Genomic DNA, 23,850 nt, shown 5'->3' on the forward strand with positions numbered 1-23,850 from the left:
CAGTATGAACATTATGTCTTCACATCCTAGTCTTCTTCAGGCTCCTTCATCACTCCCTGGTTTGTGGTAGGGAGAACATCTCTTGAGGGTGCCCATGTTGGCACAGTTGCAACCTGGGGGAAAACAGGAGTATAACCTCACCCGCTTGTAAGAAGCAGAGCGAGTAGTTTTTTAGATATAGGAAAGCGGATCTTCGGGAGCGGTCGGACTAGAATTAGGGATATGGCTAGCAATACACTGCTTGGAATTCCTGGGTCCACTTATGGCACCTGCTTTTGCTTAGGAAGCTGCAATGAGCACAGCGTTCCCGCCAGAGGGCGAACAAGCGCCTTAGGTACAGTCGCACCCTCCTTCAGGCTCCACCCACCGCCTTGTGCGGTGCCCCACCTCTCGTTCCTTGCGCATGTGCAGCAGTGCTATTCCCGTGGGGCTCCCCGGCACAGCAGATGTCTATGACATGGCTGGTTCCTGTTCCCTGAGATGCTCCTCTACCGCTTGTGCGTGTAACCACCAGGGCAAGCGGAGCCAGTCCTCGCTGCTGGAGAAGCAGCTGTCGGAAGACTGGAGCCACCATCCGCGGCTGTAGAAGTGGGCGAGCATGTGGAGCGCAGACTCGAGAACCCGCTGGTGTTCCTGTGCGCCCTCTGTCGCCGGCCGCTGGGCGACTCGCTCACCTGGGTGACCGGCCTGGAGGACACCAACTGCATCCTGTTGCGCAGTCAGTGTGGGGCTGTCCTCCAGCGTGGGGGGTTCCTCGGTGCTGGCTGGGGCCGGGGACGCGAGGGCGCTGGCTGTCCGGGCAAACCGTAGGAGAGGCGTTCCTGCGGGCGGCTCACAGGGGACCGGGCTTTTTCTGGGGTCTCCCGTCCCCAGGAGGGCAGCGGTCGAGCATCATCCTGAACATTATTCAAAGGTAGTTCCTTCAAGGGAGTGTTTTCACATTTGATGGACTCTGTTAGCTGGTTTGGGCGAATTGTAGGCCGCCGCTGCCGACTTAGCTTAGTGCTGTTGGGCCGTCTGTTCAACCGCTTTGTGCCTCAGTTTCGTCTCCAGAATGAGGGATAATACACGGGATTACGGGGACGATTAAATGTATGGTATATGGCCACGGAATTAGGCGATTTCTTTCCTGGATGAGCACCTTGATAGAGTTTAGTTTGACTCAAGCATTGCCACGGTTAATTAGGACAGCTTAAAATTGGGTTGGGATTCTTGATAAAGTAACTTTTTAAATGGCTTTAAAAGAAATAACATGTTAAGTCTTTCATGTTATTTTTATCCCCCGTTTTTGTAGCTTTTCTATCTTGCATTCTATATGTATTAATACTGTTGCTAGGTATTACATTTTAACCTGTATAGAATTAGATAATTCTATTTATCCCCATATTAGTACTTTTTGCTGAGTCTTTTAAACAGTGGGGGCAAAAGTTTCCCATTCACTGGAATTATCTATCCCTTTGCACCTATTAAACAGTGCAGAAGGGTGTAAAAGTTTTTTTAAAAATGAACTTTCGGATTAATTTCTTTTTCCTCTTTGCCTCAGTTGGAGTGTTTTATTTACCTTTGTTCGCATTTATGACATTTGCAGTTTTTATTTTTTCTGTTTTGTATTGGGAAATCTTACTGTGTTTCCCAGGATGGCTTTGAACTAGTGATCCTACCTCAGTTTTCTCAGTAGTGGGGGTTATATCTGGCTCAACAGTTAACATTTTATTTATAGCCACAACATGGTGATTTAGCTTTATTTACTTATTTTAAGATTTATTTACTATATATCCAGTGTTCTATCTGCATGTGCACCTCACACCAGAAGAAGGCACCAGATCTCATTATAGATGGTTGTAAGCCACCATGTGGTTGCTGGGAATTGAACTCAGGACTCCAGGAAGAGCAGCCAGTGTGCTCTTAATCTCTGAGCCATCTCTCCAGCCCCAATCTAGCCTTCTTATAATGTTTATAAATTCACTTCTCAACCCCAGTAGTTTTGTTTACATATTAAAAAAAATTAGGGTTTAGGGAGATGACTTATTGGTCAAGCCCTTGCAGAGGACTAGTGTTCAGTTCCCAGCCCTGACATGGTGGTTTACAACGGTTGGTAACTCCAATACAGGGGATCTGCTGCCACAGGCACCACCCATGGGCTTGGTGCATTCAGGCAAAACACTAATAAATGAATAAAAATTTAAAATTTGTAACTTCCCATTCTTGAGTTGTTTAATTATCACAAGTGCCCCCAAGGAAATGTCAAGTTTGGGTGTTGGAAAATGTCTTTGTTATCTTTATATGTAAATACTGAGTGCACACCCCTCCCCCCAGGTAGTAGAAAGGGTTCCAGGCTGGTATGGCTAGTGTGGAATAAAGAAAAGCTTTAGAAAGGGACCAGGGGATGAAGGGACTTCAGACTGTGGTGAGACACTGGGGATCTGTAGCTGAGCAGAGGGACAGGAGTCAGCTCTTCTGGAACAAGCATGGAGGAAGACTGATGCCACCGTGGCTGTACCACCATAGCATCTCTCCAGGCAAGAGGCAGTGCTGATGGTTCAGGGCTTGCTTGCATGATACCCAGAGGTGTAAGAACCAAAGTAGCCTCAGGGGATACGTCCCAACTTCTACTTCAAGCAACTAGGTTTGTGAGTACCGGCCTTGCTTAGCTAAGGCACCATGGAGGAGGGTGGAAGCAGGAGGTTGCTTTGGCTGTTCCACTAACTCTGACAGCGCTTCTTCATTTCCCTCTGGAATGTTTTGTATTGTGTCCCTGGTCCAGCTGTGATGTGCACAAACACAAGATGTCTGGGTGAGGATCAGTTACTCTTAGACAAAGGAGCTCTGCTGAGATCTGGACGTGCAGGAATAACCTTCCTTGGTCTTGCTCTTGGTCCCATTCTCACTCTACCTGGTAGCTTTTCATTGTAGTTCAGAGCAAAGGTGTGAAGTCACTCTTACTCCACCTCTGCTCCCAGAAGGTCCCTGTTCCCCCCCCCCACACACACACAGAGAGAGAGAGAGAGAGAGAGAGAGAGAGAGAGAGAGAGAGACAGTCTTTGGGCTCTTTTTTTCCAAAAGATCTCTGAGTTCTAAAATACAAGTTAGAGTTGAGTCTAATCTTGCTGTCGGCAGGTGTGCTACAACAAACCACAGTAACCAAGCCTTGCGACTCTCTTTCTAGGCGTCTCCTCTAATGTCTCTGTGGATAAGGAACAAAAACTGTCCAAGTGCAGAGATGAAGACAGTTGGTAAGTAAGGTATTTATGTGAATATGTCAGAGAAAATTTTAACTTTAAGGAAAAGTCTTCTACCATTCTGTGAGATTGCTTAGGATATAACTTTTCATGGCAATTGAATGCATTTGAAAGAAATAAAAATCCGTTATTTGATGATGATATCCCCTTTAGATAGGAAAGTAGAAGTTTCTAATATTCTGAAGGTGTACCTAACACTGATTTTAGGGCTTTGACTTTGACGCTGAAGAAAACGGAAAGTAAATGTAGAAAATGTCTATCTCAAAATCTCCAAGTTGAAAGTGTCCTGCCTTTTCCTTGTGCTGGCACAGACAGAAAGCACTAATACAGAGCCCACACCCACACCTGACTGGGGTACTCAGACAGGCCATCTGTGGCCATAAGTAACTAATCCCAATCTCAGATCTGGAGCCTACCTGAGACTCTTGGAGCTGAGTTAAGCCCTTTGTCACCTGCCCAGACATTTTCATTTCATACATGAGGACCTGATGGTCCAAGAGGGAAGGGAGCTATCCAGAGTCACGAGTGACAGTTCTAGAAGTGCAGAGCCAAGAGGAAGCAGAGGGGTGCGATAGTGGGACTAGGCAAGTCAGCCAGAAGTCCTGAGAGAATGCAGAGGGAATTCTCATGAGAGTGGAGGAACCCTGAGCATGGAGCCCGTTGCTGAGACCAAGCCACAGGCTGATGCCCCAACCTGAGTCTTTTCATTTCGTCAGTGGGATGGTTCTGAGTCACCCCACAGGGCTCCTGAGAGGAACAGAGAGTGTTGTATAAACCATTAAGTCCTCTACGCTGTCCCAAGTCCCAGGATGAGGGTGACTTCAGGGACAATAAGCATTTGTAACCCTACATTCAGACAGTGTGGCCTTTGAGGGAGGAAGGTGGGTCCTCCTAGCTCACAGACCATAGAGTTCACTCACCTTCCCAAGCACTCCCAGCTCAGAGAGGGTAGAAAAGGGATGAGGAGTCTAAGTCACACACCTGAGGGCACAGCCGACACACAATGGAACATGGGTAGGGGAAGCAAAATCCAACCCTCAGGAAGCATACAGTCAGTCTCATGGCCTCCAGTTTAAACAATGTTTTGCCCTGGTAGTAGGAGCTCAACCTAGTTCTTAAACATGGGGCCAATGGCCTGGAGAGGGCTCCCATGGTGACCACGTGATGCAACCCACCTGCCACAGCTGACTTGGTCATCTATTGCATGATAAAGCCCTCACATTCTCTGGGCTTAGAACAGCTTAATTATGTGTCTAGCTCTGTGGGCCTGAGCTTCAGAGATGGGGCACAGCAGAGATGACGTGGTTCTGTGCCACAGGGTCTAGGGCTTGGGTTAGAAAACTCAAGCAGACAGGAAGTCAAGGTGAGTGTGCTCCTCAGAACTGTGGGCCACCATGCCTCTGTCATGGCCTCTTGAGCCTCCTCTAGACACGGCAGCCTGGGAGGGGACACTTAACTACTCAAACAAGAGCTTCAAGAGCAAGTGTCCTCATAACGTGATGGAAGCTGGGAAACTGGATTAGAGTTAGGTTTAGAGTCTTCCTTGCCACACTCACTGGATATGGAAGTCACAGATCTGCTCACTTTCAAAAGAAGGTAACAGGAACCCAACTTCTCTGTGGGAGGAATGTCCAAGAATGTGGATCCATACAAAAGCTGAACTATCAGCCTGGCAGAGAGGGCAGGGACCCGCCCTTCATAGACTGCTCAGAAAGGCCTGGCATGGCTAGGGTAACCCAAGTCCCGCCCAGCCCTCTGCTGCTTGTGACCCTGGCCTCTTTTAACCCCATCCTGGTTCCTGTGTCTTTCCCTAGAATGATCAGGAAATTAAACCTGGCACTTCCAAAAGCAGGATCAGATCCCAACTGATGTGGCCCTGTGATGACATTGGGAACCATATGACATTGGGAGCCTGGGATTCTACATCTTTATGGTAATACCATTGCTTCCCTCCCAAGGCTCTGGAGAGGCCTAGAGGAGATAACACATGTGAGACCTGGACACCACCAGTTTCTTTCTTGGGGGTGAGGTGGGGCAGGGCACCCTAGACAGGGACTGTTTGAGAAACTGATTCACCAGGTCCTTGTTGCAAGGGCATGTCTGCACTTGACACTGTGGCAAGCACCTCCCAGGCATGTGACCACAGCTCCAATTATAGCTCTCCAGACACATCTGCTTGGGAATTGACAAGGACCCCCCTCAGAGTATTCACAGACAAGGAACTGGCTAAAAACCCTCCATCCACAAGGCCCTGATCTGAAATAGGCTATAAGGTCACATAGATTTGTGCCTCCCTGGATTGCCCAAGCAGAATGGTGATTCTTCAGACCTGCCATTTGCATGTGTCCAAGCATGTCACTGGAACCTAGGAAGCCTAGGAAGTCACTGCAGAACAGTGTTTCCAAGGAGCAGGGATGGAAAATGGATCTATCTATTTTACCTATCTGTAAAATGGAAATACTCACATTCTCCTTGGCTTCCTTCTACTCCTGTGCTCACCCAAGGCCACCACCACAACCACGAGATTCTAATCTCTACTTGCACAGCTTCAGTGGCAGGAAGCTTAACACTTATAGGCAGCCTGTGCATGTCTAAGCAGCACAGGTAATTACAAGAATTCCAAGGTGGGCAGTGATGGCACACACCTTTAATCCAAGCTCTTGGGAGGCAGAGACAGGCAGATCTCTGTGAGTTTGAGGCCAGTCTGGTCTGCAGAGCAAGTTCTAGGACAGCCAGGGCTACACAGAAAAACTCTGTCTTAGAAAAAAAAAACCAAAAAAACAAAACAAACAACAAAACCAAAAAAACTCCCCCACCAAAACCAAATGAATTCTACAATCTATCTGCCTTTCCCTTCCAATACACATTCCCAGGCCTACCAAGGAAAGGCAACCAGGAGGAAAAGACAGGGCCTGGACTCTGGGGTCAGGAGAAATTGACCACACTGTAGTCTTAGCTCTGCTTCTTGAGGGCTTATAAGCATTGAGTCCTCAAGCCTTGGTTGTTCTATCTGTAAAATGAGAATAATAACAGCTGGCTGAGGGCGGGTGGAAGAGATGACACTCCACCACTTGCATGAAAACATCTGGGATAATTTTCCATCCCTGCTTGGACACATGGCTGGTCTAAAGAATCACCAATTGGCCTGGCCAATCCGGGGAGGCACAAATCCATGTCCCCTGACACATCATTAGTACATCTAGGAAAGCTGGAGGTAGAGGGCTTTTCCATTTCAATTTCTAGGTACAAATTATCATGTACTAGATAAAAACAAACACGTGGGTGCATGGATAAATGGTGGGTGGGTGATGGATGGGTGGATGATGGATGGGTGGGTGATGGATGGGTGGATGGATGATTGAATGGGTAGGTGGGTGGCTGAATGTATGGGTAAGTAGACTGAATGAATGGGTAGGTGGGTATATGAGTGAGTGATTGAATGGGTGGGTTAATGGATGAGCAGATATATGGATAGATGAGTGGGTGAGTGGGTGGATACATGTGTGGGTAAGCAAATGGGTGGGTATGTGGACAGATGGATGGATGGATGGATGGATGGATGGATGGACAGATGGACAGGTGGATGGTTGTGGGAGGGTAGCTTGCTGCTAAGATCATCAAGTGAATAGCTTCAGTAGGTTTCTGCATCCCATTGGGAATACCCTCCTCTTTATTACCATCTTGGATTCTCCTGGGGGAAAATATCATTTTTTTTCTTGAGAACAGGGCAGAGTGACAGTGTAGAAACTACTCAACACAGAAAGAAGGTTTATGAGCAAGGGTTGACAGATTCTAGCAGATTCTGACTCTGGGAGGGGGCAGACCTCAAACTAGGTTTCTAGCCAGTTCCAGTTACAACTCAGCTGTCTTAGTGCTCCGCTAGCCACACCGGGAGTCATTCATGGATCTCTGTGGAAGAGTTGGCTTTAAACAGCCACTGAACAACAATCCTGTGGCCAAGATTTGGTGCCCTAGCTTGGGAAAGGGCAACAGGAGAGTAAGAAAACACTCTTCCACCCCTAGGTGGCATAAGGGCATGACACTTGCCCACTCCCACCACAGCTAATCTGCCAACCATCTCCAGACACACTCCTGTCAAATAAAGACCTGGAGCTGCTTGGTTGCATGGAAGCAGAACCCCAGTCTGGAAGGTGCCACTTCACTGCAAGAAGGCAAAACAGCTATACAGTAACCCTAGAAAGTAGGACAAGGTGTTCAGAGGATCTGACAGGCCATCAGCTCATGATAGGCCTTGCATCACAAAGAAGCCCTGGAAAGAGCCCCTTACTTCCCAGAACATGCGCATATGCATACATATATAAGCAAATGTAGAAGAACCCAACACCTCCCCCCAGAACCTCAATGAAGGTAACAGCCTCACCTTAAGGTTCAGCCTGGTCACTAATTCGCCACATGCTTTCAATCCGTTTGTTCTCCCTCTGGGTTTTGGTTGCTCTACCTATAAAATGGACTTCTCCATGCCCTGGAGGGAACTTATCTCATGAGTTATGGTAGCCTCATATTTTCCTCTCTTTCACCTAACTGATATGTGCCAAGCAATTCCTGTGACCCAGGACTAAGACATGGCAGTGTACAAGGAGAAGAACTAAGTATGGGTCTCGTGGAGCTGGCCCTATTTCTGCTCCCTGACACCTTGACCTTTGTACATGTTGCTGTCCATACCTACACACAACCATAGAGTGGGGTTACCATCCATCATCCTTGTTTTACATGGAAGGAAACTGAGGCACAGTGGAGATGGGAAAGCTGGGGACAGGCCTCAGTCATCACTCAGCTGAGACTCCATTGACCAAGCTCTTGTCCACTAGCTCTCTGGTGGGCTGGGAACTCTACCTTCTTTGGTAGTTTGAATAAAAATAGTTCCCATAAGTTCATGAGGAGGGCACTGTTAGGAGATGTGGCTTTGTTGGAGGAAGTGTGTCACTAGGGGTGGGCTCTGAGGTCTCTAAAGCTCAAAAACAGGCCTAGTAGCTCACAGTTCACTCCTGCTGCCTACGGATCAAGGTATAGAACTCTCAGCTCCTTTTCCAGTACCATGTCTACCTGTATGCCACCACGCTTCTTGCCATGACAATAATGGACTAAACCTCTGACACTGTAAGCCAGCCCCAATTGAAGGTTTTCTTTATAAGAGTTGTGATCATGGTGTCTCTTCACATCAATAGAAACCCTAACTAAGACACCTTCCAAATAACCCTCTCACAACCCTCCAAACTCCACACACATCAAGATTTTGAAAAGACCCCAGGGCATGGAGAAGAGTCTTTTCTGGGGGTCCTACCCACATATAGAGGACCTAGGTTTGACAAGCTTCTACCACCTTTCCCCAAGGTGAGCTGCTTAGTGTCCCCCTCATTAGTGAGTGCCTGTGTCATGGGTATTACAGGAATGCTGGGAAGTCCTTCCTAGACACTCCCATCTTAACCTGCTCTGCCTATCACTCACTGCAAGTACCCACACATGACCCAAGAGGCAGAAGCAGCCAGGCATCAAGAAAGGAGATGAGGACGGCCTCTGTGAGCTAAGTCACAATCCTGAACCCAGAGTTACATGATTTCAAGTCCCAACACACAAGGACACTTTGGGTCCACAACCCCATTTTTAGCTATGTGGGGTAAGACTGTGAGCTTATAAGGGCTCAGAACTCCAAAGATCTCACTTAGCTTCAGCTGGAATCTGCCCCTCCCCATCTGAAGAAGTGCTGAGAAAATGTCTCCTGTCTTTTCTGCCTACCCAGTCATGGTCACCCTGCCCTCACTTCAGCTGTCTTAGCACCAGGAGCTGTGCGTTCTCACACCTGCAAGCACAGGTTGCCAATTTAAAGGACCCAAGTCTTGCTTTGGGCTTTTTGTGAGCTTCCTATGGCATTTGTCAGATTGAGGTGAGGGTAGAGGTGCTGTGGGACACCTAAGAGATACTGCAAGTGCACTGCTAAGACATTGGTTCTCTATGGATCTGTAAAGGCAGAAGGACAATGTTTCTCTTACACCTTTTCCTCTGCAACCTATGAAGGGCCTTTAGAGCTTTGGTGACAAGTGATGTCAGAAGCTAGAACACACAAGCAGGGGCGAGAAGTCAGCTGTCTTAGCTTCTGGGAATCACAAAAGAGAAAGGCAACTGTAGAGTGCTGCTCTGGGAGCTGCTGTGACCCAGCCTCAACTGCTGATTGGATGAAGAGTGGAGCCTGGCCAACAGAGAGCTAATCCAGAGTCAGACAGGTCTGAGAGACCTGAAGGGGGACATTAAGTGACCCTGGGCTATGGACTTGTAATTGATCAGGCAGCATGAGATGTGTCAGAATGTGCCTGCAAGTTTGGAGTTGAGATAAGTCTCAAGGGCCAGCATCAGGCACCACTGAAACCAAACCCCAGCAATGGCTGCCTCTATCAGCTGCTCAGCGGGGTAACATGGCTTCAGATGTTTCACGGTAAACTATACGACATCTGTACCAGACAAAGCCTGCTATCTGCAAGAAGAAAGGGAGAACCACAGTGCTTGTAGAGTCATTGGTCCCTGGGCAAGGACATGAAGTCTCAGAGTTAAGGGACAGTTCTTAAGGAAACTTGAAGAGCAAGCAGAAGCAGAACACTCTTGCAGAGAGGTCAGCTTCAATTAAAGCAAGCAGCCTCAAGAAGGAGGAGGATAGGAGGAAGCTCTTGGGGTGTAGAGGCCTCCCAACGTGTTCTTCTGCACCTCAGTCTCAGGGGAAACACTGTGTACCTCCCAACCAGCATCCACAGTCTCTGAAGGCAGGCCAGAGTTATCACTCCAGAGTCTGGACAGAAGAGTCCAGACAGCTCCACATGTAAGAGAGCCCTTGTCCTTAGGCAGGCACAGGCCTGGCGCTGACTTCCTGGCCTGTCTTGGCTGTTGAAATTTTGTGGGAAGGGATGCAGAGGAGAAAGACTGGGACCTAGACAAACTGACAGCTGAAGAATCAGCAAGACCCAGGCCAGGAGTCAGGCCTGACTGTGCTGGCTTCTATCCAGACAGTTGAGACTAGCTGGCAGTCCAGGCTGAGGCTGGGCTCCCATGTGAATCTGGCCACTCAGGGCCACTTGGCAGGCAGCAGGGTTTGGGGCCTGATGCTCTCCCCTGACCTCAGGATGGATTCCTACTGCTGGGACATGCATGCATGTGGGAGCCATCTTGGCTGTACTGTCCAAGGGACACATCTCCAAGGTCCTGCCTTGTTGTGCTCCCTGGATGTCCTCAGGCAAGTCAGTGGCCATTTGCCTCTGGCTGCAGTGCCCTGAAATGAGGGCCATGACAAGGTTCCTGCCTCTCCAGTGCCATGCTGGTACATGCACCCTCATGTGTAGGTTTATGTACACCCTGCACTAATGCACCACTCCATGCAGGAGGGTGCCTTGCCACAGAAAAGCTGGCAAGACAGTGAGGTAGCAGGCCCACATCGAGGCCCCTAACAAAGGCGGGGCATTGGCAGCCAGCAGAAGAGGGGCAGGCTGAGATGGATGTAGCTCAGAGCCTAACAGGCCACCAGCAGCCTCAGCATCTGCTTTTTCTTACCTCTAAAGGGAATCAATTTGTCTCTGACTGACGTCTAGTTTTCTTCTCCACCTGGCTGTCAACCTAGCTACTGTGCATGGGGCGGGGAGAAGCCCTGGGCCATCAGCCTGCCCACCTGCCTGCTTGCCAGTTTGCTCCCACCTCCCCACTTGCCCACATGTTCCAGGCACGCTGATCTCATACTCATAGCCACAAAAGCCTACCCACCATAGACACAAACCCCACAAGATATGCACATCACACACACACACACACAGACAACCTGCCCACAACATAGGAATCCTACATAATACACATAACATGTACACACAGAGAGATAACCTGCCCACAACACATTCACAACCCACACAGGCAACCGGACCATAACATGCCCACAACCTACACACTCCACACAATACATACATACCCCATACATGTTATACACACAACCCACCCATAGCATGCTCAAAACATTCATACTCCACACATATACACATGAATTCCCAACCTGCCCATAACAAGTCCACAGAATGCACACTTCATACACCATGTACACCACAAACCCACTTACAGATAGCGTGCCCACAGTGCACACACATCCCACAATATATATGTATATACATGTGTTATACATTATCACACTCCTACCCATAGACAACCTGCCCACAGCATGTATACAATTCACAGATTCTCCCTTCCAAATGATGTCTCCTCCACAGACATGTACCCTGCACAATGTAGGTATACCTCTCACCTGTATTTGACAGACCCACATACCTACTAGATACATAGACCACACACATTTCCACTTACAGCTAATATTCCCCCCATACACATGATACACCATATATATCAATCCACAGACAATCTGGCCATAAACATGCACATACTATACACACCTTACAACACGAAGACAACCAACCCACATTACATACACAACACACATAACACGCTTCCTAATCTGGCAGACAGACCTGCTGCTTGCAGTACAAACATACCCATGCATGCCAACATGCAAAATAGACACACCATACACACTGCACACACAGATGGACAAGTACAGCCTCCACATTTCCCCTAGGGACCACAGATGTATCACCCATCCCACACACACCACACACTAATGACACCAGAAGAAGCCACCCTTTGCACATGCATTACCTTGCCTCTCTGACACAAGTACTCCTATACCCCATACATATACACACATAACCCACCCACAGCATGCTCAAAACACTCACACTCTACACACATACATATACATTCACAGTCTGCCCATAACAAGCCCACAGTATACACATTCCATACAACATGCACACTATTAACTGAGCTAATTTCCATGTTTACACAGACATCTACAGAACACACACACACACACACACACACACAGAGAGAGAGAGAGAGAGAGAGAGAGAGAGAGAGAGAGAGAGAGAGAGAGAGAGAGAGAGACACATTCAGGACAAACCTCTCCAGCTCTCCTGTTTCCATCTGACTCCCACCCCTTACATTGCTGACTGCCACACATGCAGAGACACATGCATACACACTCCCCCACCATATGCACATTCCTTCCATTCCCATAGACCTTGGTCACACATCTCTTACCCATGACTGAATCTCTGCGGGTTCTCCAGGGCCTCTGTGTGTGATGTCCTTTCTTGGACTGTCCACTCTTCTTGTTATGAAAACCTGTACAGAGGGAAAGTAAAACTACCAGAGCCCCACTATGTACCTCAGGTCCCATGAGCCCCCACCATATGCACATTCCTTCCATTCCCATAGACCTTGGTCACACATCTCTTACCCATGACTGAATCTCTGCGGGTTCTCCAGGGCCTCTGTGTGTGATGTCCTTTCTTGGACTGTCCACTCTTCTTGTTATGAAAACCTGTACAGAGGGAAAGTAAAACTACCAGAGCCCCACTATGTACCTCAGGTCCCATGAGCCTAGGAGTAAACAGAAAATGTGGCCATAGTCAAAGCTGGGCACAGTGGGACCCTCTTGGGTAGTTTGCTACAACCCAACCTGGGTGAAGTGTTGAATTCTGGCAGGGTTCAAGTGACTTGGAGCAGGAATGAGGAATTTCAAACACCCAGCACCACATGAGACAGGACTTCCTGCCATAGGTACCTGGTCAGAGCTTCCAGGTAATTCTCTGAATAGCCGGTCAATAGCAATAACAGCAGCAAAGAGAACACCACATGCTGACTGTCAGTCCACAAAGCATGACCATGACAGCCACGGAGTAGGGCCTGAGATGCCCAAGCTTGGTGGTTCTCTCAAGAATGAGGAGATGTAGGTACCAACTCAGACAGAGTCTCAAATGTATGGTCAGTGTGTCAGATCAAACCAGCTAACTTCAGCAGACAGCAGGCCCATCTGCCCTTAGAAACCTCCTAAGGCCATCATCTCTGTACCATTTCTTTTTTTTTTTTTTCTTTTTTCTTTTCTTTTCTTTTCTTTTCTTTTTTTTTTTTTTTTACAGATCTTGCCTCGAGTTTATTTGTAAAAACAGCCTAGGACACTGGTCATCTGCAAATAGTGTGTGGGTAGGTGTGTCATGGCAGTCCATCTGTCTTCATGTTGGCAGGAGCCTTTTTTATGGGGCCTTCACAGGGGCCTGGGCACCTTTAGGAGCCTGGGCTGGAGCTTTGGCCTGGGCCTTAGCTGGAGCTTTGGCCTCTGCCTTGGTTTGAACCTTGGGCTTTGGTTGGCAGAGCCTACGACCCTTGGCCATGTAGCTTTGAATCTGCTTCCCAAGCTTGGGGTGAGCGATGAAAACCAGGCTGCTGAGTTTGCGGCTGGGGCCCTTTGGCATCTTGGGCTTGGTGACCTGAGGCTTCACAAGGGCCTTGATGGCCTCTGCGCGTGCACTCACTGCCTTTGCATTGTTGGCCTGCATCTTCTTCAGGCCTTTCTTGTTGTGCTTCTTGGCAAAGCGCATGTTCCTCAGGAACTTGGGGTCAACCCCCTTAAGAGATTTGTATCTTTGTGACCGGGGTTTCTTGATGCCATTTCTGTGCCATTTGCGGGACTGGTTGTGTGTGGTGTGGTTCTTGGACTTGGCCATGTCTGCACGGTAAGCTGCGGCTTCCGCAGCGCCTGGGACCGGAAGAGCCTCTGTACCATTTCTATCTCAGGAGTCACATACCCTCAGCCTGGACCAGTATGGTGTTGATGTCTGCACATGTGCACAGAGTATGGCCTGACTATTAAAGCGTAGGACCGGGATGCTCAGCTGGGTGGGTGGGTGGAACATCTCCACAGGTATGTGGCCCTCCATGGGTATGTGAGCAGCCAAAGGCAGCCAGATGTAGTTGTGACTTGTATGCATAAGAAGGTATAGGAAGAATGGGGCTTGTGTCCCCCAAGATGTACACACTGGGGTGTGTGTGGAATTCCTCACAGGAATTATGAGGTGCAGCTCCAGATAAAGACGCAGGCTTCCCTCTTGAGCTCATGTTCTTTTCCCCTCCTTCCCTCCCTGGACTTTATCTGGCCAGGCAGCCCTGCTCTCGGCTCAGGCAGCAGATAATTGATTAATAGGACTGGTTCTTGGCTCTTTGAGGTCTGCTTGTAGATAATAGGAGACAGGAGCACCAATGCAGAGGGATGCCCTGGATTTCAGGACTGAGCTCTGAAGTCACAGGTCATAGGTGAGCCTATTCCAATCCTTCACTCTCCTCCTTCTCATGCCAGGGGTATACACACCCTCCATGGCAACAAGTACAAAGCAGATGCCCCAGTGAGATCCTGGAGGGCAGGAATAAGGCGCATCCTCATGATTGAGGCTCACCTCCAGCTGGAAGAGGGATAACCTTCATGTCCCCATAAAGACTATACAGAGCCATGTTCATGAGTGTGTGGACTCCCAGGGGAGTGTCCACACATTCCTACTTGTCTCCACATGGCCCTTCTTTGCTACCTAGGTAAACTAAGGTTAGCTCCCCGAGCCCCAAAAGCCACTAGGTATAGATCCTGCCTCTGTGACCTTCAATGACCTCTCTAAATCAGCAAGCAGATGGGGAGACAGCAATGCTAACCCCAAAGGTCTAGCCTAAGGAAAACATCGGGGAACACAGACAGATCTGGAGCATGCTGGGGCCCAGGATCCTAACTGATATCTGTGTGGGACAGGGATGGAAGAATGAATGTTCATAGTGTGACAGTGTGTTCAGGAACACCCCTGCTAAGAAGAGCCATTATTCATTTTCTGCTGTGTGCCAGATACTCTATGGCTAAGCTTCAGTCAGTGACTTTCACGTTACCTGTTCGTAACCTTGTGGGCAAGTCTAAAATCATTCACTCTGGGCTTCTCCTTCGGAAGACGTGAAAGGTAAGATTGGATAAAGACCCCTGCTCCTGAGAGTACAAGGAAAGCACCAGGCTCGTCGGTAGAGGACATCCAGATATCCATAGACTCCTTCTAGGAGCAGATATTGGGGCTCCTAGAGCTGAGGAAGGAGACTGAGATGGAGAAGGTGATACACCCATCCCTGTCTCAGTTTGAAATGAAACATTCACTGTCCTCTTCAAGTCAGGACGGGAGCTTGCACTGTGCTCCTAGAACACATGCTCTGGTGCCTCCATGAATGTGTGTGCCCCACAGTCCTCCCCCACTCCTTGCAGATCACTGATGGCCTCTGGGGGAAGAAAGAGGCTGCTTCAACATCCACCTGACAGGTGGAACACTAGTGCCTTCCCACCACCCTGGCCTAACCTCAACATAGCATCCCTGTATCCTGCCACAGCATGGCCCACTCCCAAATGCTATAGCTACTAACTCCAGGGCCCCTGAGCCAGTAAAGCTCCCTTTCAGTGGAGAACAAAGAGCACATGAGCTACAGGCAAGCTGAGTGTCACACAGATGGTTAGCCACAGGGCTGGATGCAAACGGGTTTGTTGGTGCTTGACCAGACCATACTAAAACAGATCATGTGATTCATGCTGTCACTCAGCTTTCCACCCTTCCCCTCAGTCTCCAGTATCTTCTAGGTCTGCCCCACTTTCTCTGCATCTCTTCCTCTCCCAAGATTTCCTCTTCTTCTTCTTGTTTCTGCTTCCTTGTCTATCCTTTTATTTAAGGGCAGCACTACAAAATGTCCTTTGGTTCTAGACAAAAGGCTTTCTCAGGCTCCACTATCCATTGGTGCTAGACAAGCCATGTCCTCTTTGTGTAATGGGACAGAATCTCCTGAGCTCTGTGAAGGGCCACAGGCCACAGCGTATTTTGCCCTCAGTTATTCTGTGGTGTGTGTGTGTGTGTGTGTGTGTGTGTGTATACACCTTTGTGTGTTATATGTGTATATAAATATGTTTGCAGGCACATGAACCTCTATGTTGTGTGTGTGTGTGTGTGTGTGTGTGTGTGTGTGTGTGTATGTTGTGTTAACTAGAGGTTGGCATCAGGTGTCTTCTTCCCTCACTCTCCATTGTATTTTTTAAATGAAGTCTCTTTGCTGACCCTGGAGCTCACCGACTGTCTAAATTGGTACTCAGCGAGCTCTCGGTTTCTCTTACCCCTCCCAGACCTGGGCTCACAGGTGCCATGCTGGCATTCTGGATGAGTGTTGGAGATCTGAGCTCAGACTGAGCCATCTCCTCAGCCCTCCTTCATTCTTTTGAGAGCACAACTCTCAAGTGCCTGCCTTCTCTCCATACTGCCTGTTATTGGAAGAAAAGAAGAGAGAGAAGAATAGAAAGGAGGAGAGGAGAGAACAGAAGAGAGAGGAGAAGGGAGACATTCATTCCTTCAGAGATTGTATTGGAATGTTTTACTATGTGCTCTGGCTCAGGCAGCACCTTAGTTAACGGCATGTCAGGCTATGGCACAGATTTATAGCTGAACATTTACATCATAAACAGCTGCAATGAATAACAATAAAATAATTTAAAGTGCTACCAAAGTGTGTGTGCTTATGAGCTCTGGACTAATAATTTATAAACACATGCCTTTTATAATCCTGGCCTTAAGTCTTGAAAGCAGCTAGTTAAAAAGCAGTCACATGACATAAATTATTTTTATTCATATCACAGTGTATGATGAGGTATTTAAAAAGGAGAGGATGGTGGTCACCAGTCCATGGCTTCTGCAGTCAGCCATCTCTCCTTTGTCCCTGTCTCCTGCTTCTAAGAAAGTTGGACTTCGTACTGCCTAGTTTTGAGTGAACTTGACACAAGCTAGAGTCATCAGAGAGGAAGGAGCTTCCATCAGTTTAGGAAATGCCTCTGTGAGATCCAGCTGTAAGGCATTTTCCTAATTATTGATCAATACAGAAGGGCCGAGACTGTTGTGGGTGGTGCCATTCCTGGGCTGATGGTCCTGGGTTCTAGAATAAGGTAGACCAAGCAAGCCATGAGGAGCAAGCCAGTAAGCAGCACCCCTCCACAGCCTCTGAATCAGCTCCTGCCTCCAGGTTCCTGCCCCCATTTGAGTTCCTGTCCTGACTTCCTTCTGTGTCGGGGACCGCTCTGCCAAATGTTGGAACCCGCACTGCCAGAAGCTTGGGGGCCAAAATTGTTAGAGCCCGCAGTGCCCCAAGCTTTGGGGGCTAAATTGTCCTGGCTCATACTGCTGCTCTGGTCTGCGGGTCAGGGTTCAGCAAGAGAGAGAGAGAGTGAGGGCAGACTTGAAGAATGGAGACCAGAGTGTGATTCAGTCTCATTTTTCTCAAGTCTCTCTTCTTCTCTCTTTTCAAGTGCCTTGTTCCTAGTCCAAGTCCCAAGTCTCAAGTTCTTAGTCCCTAGTGCCTCCAAGTTCCAAGTTTCCAGACCAAGTTTCCAATCCCCTCTTCTGTCTGCCTCTCGCCTTTTACAAGTCTTACTTCTTAAGTCACGCCTTTAAGTCACACCTTTAAGTCACACACACCCAAGGGAAAATCCTGGGTATATAAAACAAGATGTTATCAGAATGTGCTCAGCTGTTGTAGGCTGTCGAAAATAAATCTCTTGTCAGGGTATATGGTTCAAGATGGCTGCAAGGATGAGAGCCGCCTTCTGTTGGCTTCCCACACATTGGTGATGAACAGCAATGTCAGTTGTAAGCTGAAGAAACCCTTCTTCTCCAACTTGCTTTTTGGCCATTGTGTTTTGTCACAACAATACAAATACTAAGACAGACCTCATAGTCCTGGGTCTATCTTAGTACTGGGCAAGCATGTGCCCACATCCTGAAGCCCCTTTCCTAAGGTACAGTGAAACTCTCCTCTATTATGAAGTCTCTCCTCCAAACAAAGAGTTATGGGGGTGTCTTGCTACTTGGAGAGAAACAAAGCAAACATTGTTTTTTGTGTGTGCAGACAATCAGCACAGGTATTTTCACAGGAGACGGGGGAGAGGCTCACTGATCCTCCATAGCTTCACCTATAGAGCCAACTTCCCAATAGGTAGTCCTAACAGGGCCATTAGAACTGATAAGCCATCAGTAAAGAGTGCTTTCCACTACCTTTCCTATGAGGGCAGGAGCAAGTTCAAAGTGCTTTATGAGACTGGGAACTGGCTGAGCTGCTCAGACAAACAGGAGCTGCTCTTCATAAATGGGAACTGGCCCTTCCCTTTGGCAATGTTGCTCCACACCCTCTCTCCCTAAAGTCAAGCCTCACTCATGTGCCCTGCACCCTCCACTGTGGGCCCTGCCTGCTACTACCTTGTCAGGCCCATCCATTCTCATATTAGCTCACTCTTGCATTACCCAAAAGATCTTCCTAACATGTGGCAGCTTTTCCCACCAAGAGGCTGAGTCAGTTCTTGCATCCTTTGATTTGATTTGGCCCTCACTTTTTGACCTTAGACTAGGAGTGCAAGGGTACCACACATCTTCCAATCTTGGATCTTTAGATACCTCACATTTCATTGCCCACCCCCAGGTCAGCAGGCCTAGCCTGGTTTCCTTCCCAGGCCCAAATGCACAGCTGTTGTTGGGGGCCGACTTTAGTAGAAAGCAGCTAGATCAACTTTGCAGCCATCTGGAACCATGTACCCTGATGAAAGACTTGGTTGTCAAAAGCCTATAACAGCTGAAGCACACTCTGATAAATATATTGTTTATCCCACATAGCTTTTTTTGCTGTTTAGTGACCTCAGCTGTATAGTGCACGTGGTAAAGTGTTTTCACCTGTGTTCTCCTGCTTGTGTATATAAATACCTCAGAATTCCCTTCAAAAAGAAGAGACTTGATCACACCCTGTCTTGTCTCCATTCTTCGCATCTCCTGCCCCAAGAGCCCCACTCTCTCTTTTGACCAGAACACGTAGCCCAAAAGCGTTGAGGAAGAGTATGGGCCACAACAAGCTGTCTCCTGGGTTTTGAAGGTTTTTCAGACACATGACACCACTGCCTGTAGCTCTGGTTCTAGGGAATCTGATGTCCTCTTCTGTGCGCTGTGGCCACCTAATACTCACATAGTGCACATACATACATGAAAACAAAACATTCAAGCATGCAAAATAAAAGAAAAATATTTGTATTTTCTTATTGCCAGACATGGTGGCATATATTTGTAATCACAGAACCAAGGAGAGAAAGACAGGAGGATCCCTGGGGCTCTTGGATCAGTTAACTTGACCCAATTGGTGAGGCACATGCACTCACATTCATACACACACACACACACAGAGAGAGAGAGAGAGAGAGAGAGAGAGAGAGAGAGAGAGAGAGAACACAATGGTCTCCCAGGTCTTGGTATGGCACCTCTCAACTGGCCTTGATCATCTCATTGAAACTGTTCTCTCCAAATCTATGCAGCTTGGCCCTCCCCTCACTCCAGTCTCTACTCATGCATTCAGTTTCTTCTCCACTGAGCAAACCTTAATTTTATTGCTTTGCAGCTTAAGTGCCTTCGGTGGTCCCAGTTGACTTCTTAATAAAAGTCACACTTGGTGTGACTTATGGCCTCTCCACCTCTACCTTGGGACTTCTCCAGCCTCATCTCTGACTGTTCCTTATGCTCGAGCTGGACTTCCTCCTCCACCCATGAGCCTTTGCATGACTGTTCCTCCCAGAGGGACACCCTTACTCTATGGGCTAACAGATGCCATCCATGGCAGACCTTGGCTTCTTGATCCATCTATCTGCCTGAGTGTTCTTTGGGGAGTAGTTTGCAAAACCGTCAGCTCAGAGTGGGTGGGCAGGAACCACCTGTCCCAACCCAGCACAAGAGTGGGCACAGACTAAGAGTATTTTTAAAATAACAAATGACAAGTGCCATTGTCTTGGCCCTTCTGATTCCCAGCAGAGGCTGGTTTTGACCTTTTATAAAGAAGTCCCTGACTTTAGCTGCCATTTTTCTACTCAGCCATTTAACAGTCATCTACTAGTTCACAGTGTGCCAGACACAGGAATGACAAATGAGTGGATTAACAGAATCACCTAGCTATCAAAAGGACAATGCTACTAAAACACACAGAGGCTTGGAGACTTTCACCATTCATGTGCTAAGGGAAGAAGCCAGACACAAGGACTGCATGCTGGTGGGTTCCATTTCTGTGAAATTTGAGAAGAAGCAGTCTAGAAGTGATGAAGAGCAGACCCAGTTTCCCAAGAGTTGAGCCTCAGGAGAGTCAGGTGGAAGGTGAGTCTCATGGCTCAGTGGGTAATTTACTTGCTGTATAAACATAAGGACCTGAGTTCAAATCCCTAGCACCTGTGTTAAAATCTGCCATGGTCATGCACACTCTTGTACCACCAGTGATGTGAGGGGATCACTGTCTATTGGCTTATCTCTTAAGTTCAATTAGAGATCCTGTCTTAAGGAAATAAGGTGAAGATGACAGAAAGTAGCAGTCAACATCATCCTGTGGCCTTCAAAGGTTCACTGGAAAATGGGCCACAGTATAGAAAAGAGTCTGATCTTGAGGACACAACCATACAAATTTCCAAAGCCAGGTCACAAAGAGGGTATAGGTGGAGAGAAACAGAACAGAATATCCAGAATCGTAGGGCTTGCCAAACTGCTGTAGATGTAACAGGAAAGAGAAATAAACAAACAAACAAACAAACAAACAAAAACCGTTGAAGCATTAATGACGGGAACTTCCCAGAATTCATGTCAGGGAGGCTAAAAGGATGCTGAGTAAAATGTATTTACTCCTCTCTCTCTCTCTCTCTCTCTCTCTCTCTCTCTCTCTCTCTCCTCCCTCTATCCCTCTATCCTCTATCCTCTCTCCCTCTGTCTCTCTCTCTTTTCCCACTTTGTCTCTGTCTTTCTATATCTCTCTGTATCTTCCTCTCTCTTTCCCCCCCAAACTACAGAAAACCAAAGATGAAAAAAATCCTAAAATAAGTAGAAGAAAAAAGAAAGGACGGAAGAAAACCTTCATGTGTGAAAACAAATATAAGGACTGAATTGTGCTTCTCAGACACCACCCCTGCAAAAGCAGAGTAAGATGAAATATTTTAAAAGTCGAAAGAGAAAAAAATGTCAACTACAAATTCTGTTTCCTGCCAAGTTATCCTTCAAAAGTGAAAGAAAAGACAAGACTGTCTCAGATAAAACAAAAGCCAAGGAAATCTGTCTACACTCAATCTGCCTTGCAAGATATGTAAAATGAAGTTCTTAAGAAGCTGGGGAGATGGCCTGAAGAGCTGGATTCAAATTGCCAACACCCACATAAATATATGCCATGGTTGCACACATCTGTATCTGCAACATTGGGCACTGCAGACAGAGAGCTCACTGGCCTGTCAATCTTACCAAAATGACACGTTTCCAGTTCAATAAGAGACCCTGCCTTAAGGCAAAAAAAAAAAAAAAAAAAAAAAAAAAAAAAAAAAAAAAAGAAGAAGAAGAAGAAGAAGAAGAAAAAAGAAAAAGAAAAGAAAAAGAAAAAGAAAAGATTCTTTAAAGAGAAAGTTAAACCAGTCAAACCCTCAGAACTACATAAGAGAGGAAGAGTACCAAAGAAAAAATAAGGAAAGGGAAAAGAAATGTTTTTTTTTATTTATAATTCACACACCAGACAGCAATTTGCTTAAAATAATAGCATGTGTGCTCAGCTATCAAAATAATTAATATGATCTGTGCATGATTCAGCTTCCTCCTGCAGGAGATGGGAATAAATACGGAGACCCACAGGCAGACAGGATGCACAGAAAGAGACCTTTGAAACACACAGCTCAACCTGAGACGTCTCCATCAAATTCCTTCCCTCAGAGCTCAGGGAATCCCTCAGAAGAATGTGGGAGTCAGAGGAGATGGAAGACACTAAAAGAACAAACCCCTCTAAATCAACTGAGCAAAGCTCAAATAAACTCACAGAGACTGACGCAGCAAGCATAGGGTCTAACACAGGTCTGCACTAGGTCCTCTGTGTATATATTATAGCTTTCAGTGGCACTCCTGAGTATGTGAGCAAGTGAGTCTGATTCTTTTGCCTTCTCTTGGGCTCTTTTCTTTCTGTTAGTTTGCCTTGTCCAACTTTGATGTGATGGTTTTTGTTTTATCTTTATTATATTTTGCTTTATCGTATATTTAATATATTTGCTGTGTTTTGTTGCTAATTCTTTTTTCTTTGATTATTTATTTACATTTCAGATGTTATCCCCTTTCCCCGTATGCCCCATTAATCCCCTATCCCTTCCCTCCTCTTTTTTTCTGCTTTTGTACCATTTAAATTACATGCAAGTATTAGGGTCAGTTCTAGGTTGAGAAACTAGCAATACAATAGATACAAATAGTCAAGGAGCAAGCAAGACAATAAACCTAGGTAGTCGAAGAACACACAGGACAATAAACAGAGTCCCACGATCGATCACTTCTATTTTGAAGGGCTTATCATGATGACCAAATATCTGAGCCTACTTCCCTGTCCTAGCCCAAAGTCATTTTCATGCCTGAAGCCTACTTCTTTGTTCTAGCTGTGTTTTAGTTTTAGATTTCTGCCTGTAATTACTTCTTTCTTCTAGATTTAGGATTTAGATTTAATTTAGGATTTAGATTTCGGCCTGAAGTTACTTCTTTGTTCTAGCCTAATGTCAGAATCCTGCCTGTAGTGCATTTCCATGTCCTTGGCCTATGTCAGATTCCAATGTCAGATTTCTGTCAGGCAGCCCCAAAAGCCCTCCACCTCCCCCCCCCTTTATTGCATAAACCAGACTGAGTCTGTCTTAGGTTGTTCTGACAAGAATGCCTTCCTTAGCACATAAGGAGGGACCCATGACTCCAGCGGTATATGTAGGGGAGGATGGCCTTGCCGGGCATAGGTGGGAGAGGAGTTTCTTGGTCCCATAAACAACAAACACAGAGTAGGGGGGGGAATGTGAGGGTGGAGAGGGATAGTGGGGGGTAGGTGTGGGCACTGCCTCATAGAAGCATGAGGAGGGGGGATGGGATAGGAGGTTTCTGGGTGGAGGGAGAAAGTGGGGTAAGGGGATAAAATCTGAAAGGTAAATATAATACCCAATTTAAAAAGAGAGATGAAAAAAAGGAAAAAAAGGAGAAAAAAGAGAAAAAAGAAAAAAGAAAGGAAAAATGGGAGATTTAATAACACAAAGGGAAGGATTTAGAAATTTAGGAGGCAATGTATGTTAATGGAAACAGCATTACAGAAACTGGAAAATCACACCCTCATAGAGGCACAAAGAGGGGGGATGGGATAAGGGGTTCCTGGCTGGTGGGGGGAACGGGATAAGGGGATAAAATTTGAAATCTAAATATTAAAACCAATTTTTAAAAGGGGAAAAAAAAGAAAAGTTGTTAGAACCAACATCTTTTAAAAAATTTCAGCCCTCTAGGAAAAAAAATTTTTTTTCTTGATACTAAAACTTGTTCTGAGAATTGTATATTGCAGAATACACAGCCTTGGTGTATCTACTCATCAAGCATACTGAGCAGACCTGCCCAAACCTCCGATGTCCTGGAATTCCATCTGGATTCAGTGAAGACACAGCATCAGAGGCTTATCAACTTACTCTTCCCCCCAACCCCTCTTCTAATATCTCAATGCCTGTAATCAGCTTGAAGAAGTTAAAGAAGAGTCAGTGCTCCTATTCCCTGGGCTTGAGGACTAAGGTGGTTAATATTGGTCTGCCTCTCTAGGGAAAAGTAGTGGTTTTGTTGGAACAGGGAGGATTAGCTAGGACTTA

General features: G+C 46.9%; 1 long non-coding RNA gene and 1 pseudogene across 1 annotated transcript; one reads left to right on the top strand and one right to left on the bottom strand.

Annotated features, from left to right (window-relative positions):
* The first annotated feature begins 398 nt into the window (after window positions 1-398).
* On the top strand, window positions 399-23,036 carry LOC143443388 (uncharacterized). Its single transcript, XR_013112342.1, has 3 exons — window positions 399-913; window positions 3,167-3,233; window positions 21,019-23,036. It is a non-coding gene; the product is annotated as an uncharacterized LOC143443388 (long non-coding RNA).
* Window positions 13,370-13,908, bottom strand: LOC117714028 (large ribosomal subunit protein eL29 pseudogene; annotated as a pseudogene).
* Window positions 23,037-23,850: the final 814 nt, after the last annotated feature.

The sequence above is a fragment of the Arvicanthis niloticus genome, chromosome 8 (assembly GCF_011762505.2).
Source record: "Arvicanthis niloticus isolate mArvNil1 chromosome 8, mArvNil1.pat.X, whole genome shotgun sequence".
In the NCBI taxonomy this organism is placed as follows: domain Eukaryota; kingdom Metazoa; phylum Chordata; class Mammalia; order Rodentia; family Muridae; genus Arvicanthis; species Arvicanthis niloticus.